The following is a 2,770-nucleotide window of genomic DNA, read 5'->3' as shown; positions in this document are numbered from 1 at the left end:
GGCGTCTCTGGCCGCCCCACCCCCAACCACGCTTCCCACTGCGCACGCGCAGCTGCGCCTCCGACTGAGGCGCCCCGGAAGTAGCCGAGAGTAGCGGCCACACTCCCAGGGGTGACTGAGAAGGACTGTGTCTACTTCTCGCTCGCCCTTCAAGTCCCAGTTTTTACCTGGGGGGAATTAATGAGCCAGGTGACTCTAAACAGAGGCTCCTACGAGAAATTCCAATCGAAAAATAAAGGTCCTGCCGAAACCCGGGATCGAACCAGGGACCTTTAGATCTTCAGTCTAACGCTCTCCCAACTGAGCTATTTCGGCGCCTGTTTTGTTGTGTCTAGAATAAACTATCACTGAACTCTTCGCGTCCGCCTCTTCCGTCTTTTCCTAGTAATCACAGCGTTTCTTCCTTGTCATATTAAACGGTTATATGTTAAAAAAAAAAAAATTTTAATGGTTATACGTATCAACATTCTTCTGCCTGCTTTTTACAAGCCATGACTAAGTGCACTGTACGTTACTTACTTTTTTCAGTATAATCCAAACCTTTGGTTTAATCATCGACAGCAGGCGTCGTGAACGACCCGGTGTCCCCGCTGCGGGGCTCGGGGGGCGTTGGGCTGGCGCGCAGCCCGGCGGAGCGGGGTCAAAAGCAGCGATGGCGGCAGCGCGTCGGAGCGACGCCTGCGCGCCCCCAGCTCACCACTCCCCGCCCCCAGGGCTCCGCGGCCCCTGGGGGCGCGGGTTCGTCTTCCCCCAGCTGGTTCCCGCTAGCCCGGTGCAGAGTGGTCCCTTTGGCTTGCCCTCTGCCCAAGGAGTCGGCCCTTCCCGCTATGACCTCTCACTTTTCACGATTAAGGTGAACAAGAAGTGGACCAGGGCATGGAGGCAGGACTGCAGTCTCCTTGTGATCCTGGGTCCTCGAAACGCTCCCTTTCCCACCACCACTTTGCACTGAGCCAGATAGGCACACCGTAAAAGCTTGGCGAGCTCACTGAGGACGATCATGCAATGTCAATACTACTTCCTACACCAGTTGACAAATGTTTCTGAAGCACCAGCTACCTGCCAAGCACAGACATTCTGCAATGTCCGAACATCCTATTGTCTGTTGTTGTTGCTGTTTTTCCCTCTCCAATTAAGTTGTAATTCTCTGACGGCAGGGGTGTTAATCTCACCGCCCTTTCACCCAAGTAAGTGGAAGTTTCACAGCCAGTTTTGAGGGATGGATGCATGCATGCATACGAATATGAAAGAAAAAGAAAAAAGTTTTGAACATGGGAAGTGTTTGCAATCTCTAAGGTGTAGAGTCACTTTCTGAATTCCTTTGTTGCGTCAAATCCAAACAGAAGAGCTTGAGATTTAAAAGAAGTCATTGGTTAAGGAAGGAAAAGGGACCAAAGAGAGCTTGGGGATGAACAGAGTTCTGTGTAGGCTTGGGGGCAGGGGGGTTGGAGTGGAAGAAGAAGAAACTTGGTGCAGCTGCCTTGTGAGGGTCAAAGACAAAGAGATGGGGAAAGAGGGCTTTTACAGCCTTTCTTGTGTGTCGTGAATGTAGCTACCTTTCACATTCTCAAAATACTGCAGGCAAGGCTTGAACCTGCGTGACTAGGAAAGTTAAGTTTTGATGGGATTTGGGGTACGGGTAGGGGTGAGGAAAAGGTCCAGGGTCTGAAGGGAAATGGAAGGAAGAGGACTGGAGAGATAAGAGAAGGAAGAGCACAACCAATAAACTTCATGTTTCAGAATTTAATGTAAGATCCTTCAGCAAATCACAAGATAAGAGAAACAACATTGTAATAGTGACCATTCATTGACTAAAGGTGGATTTCAGAATATAAGTGTTATGACGTATGTCATGAATTAACTGGGTGATCACACAGCCCGGTTTGCCCAGGACAGTCCCTGTTTACCTCCCAGAATCCTGGCATGGTAGCACCCCTTTCACTCTTAAAAGTATCCTAGAACGAAGGGAAAATCAATGATGTGATCACCCAACTTATAAACTATGAAAAAGAGTCACAGCTTGGGGCTACATAATGAGCTCTACCAGTTTCACCACAAGAGAAAAGATTTTTAACAATCAACTCAATATTTGTCATTGGCGTTTTACAAAGGGGACTGAAAGTTTCCAGGACTTAGTGTCATAGTGTCCGTTCTGTGCAGGAAAGCAACCTGGGACGCTGCAGTGCCTTCACAGGGGGCTGCAGAATATTTTAGATTTTTGAGGGAAACGCAGTGATACTGGACATCTGTGGGACACTGCACAAACTGCTAGGTAGTTCATAGTTTCAGCAATAGATCACTCTACAGTTCTTTCAGTGATGTCATCTCTGCAAAGCTAGGTTTTCAGCAGTTGTGATAAAAAGCAAGTGCACGTGAAAATAAATGTATAACAGGAAATGAGAGTAGTGGTGTCCAATCTGCTTCCAAGTTTGGAGAAACTGTGCACTCCCCAACAGGTACAAACATCCCCTTGGTAAGTAATGTTGGTTGTTTAAGAATGAAATAAAAATATACCTTTCTTTTCTTTTATGTGTATAAGTTTTTCCAAACAAAGTCATTGGACATGAATACTTGATAAATTGTTTGGGCCTGAGTACTTCATAAAAGGAACTGTTTGGTATTTCTTTTGGCCTGGGAGCATTGGAAAAACTTACTGAGACACTGAGAGCATTATGAAGAGAGAAGGTTTGGAAAGCTCTAGCTTAGCACCTTAGTGTTGATAGCAGGAATGAAAATTATTACTGAGTTTGGGAGAAAATCTTCTTTGTTC

The 2,770-nt window shown here is 46.7% G+C and overlaps 1 non-coding gene across 1 annotated transcript; it reads right to left on the bottom strand.

Annotated features, from left to right (window-relative positions):
- Nucleotides 1-242: 242 nt before the first annotated feature.
- Nucleotides 243-315, bottom strand: TRNAF-GAA (transfer RNA phenylalanine (anticodon GAA)). The gene has a single exon. It is a non-coding gene; the product is annotated as a tRNA-Phe (tRNA).
- Nucleotides 316-2,770: the final 2,455 nt, after the last annotated feature.

Source organism: Balaenoptera acutorostrata, chromosome 18, assembly GCF_949987535.1.
Source record: "Balaenoptera acutorostrata chromosome 18, mBalAcu1.1, whole genome shotgun sequence".
Taxonomy (NCBI): Eukaryota; Metazoa; Chordata; class Mammalia; order Artiodactyla; family Balaenopteridae; genus Balaenoptera; species Balaenoptera acutorostrata.
Note: the sequence above shows the minus strand (reverse complement) of the source record. Positions and strands in the feature narration are given on the sequence as shown.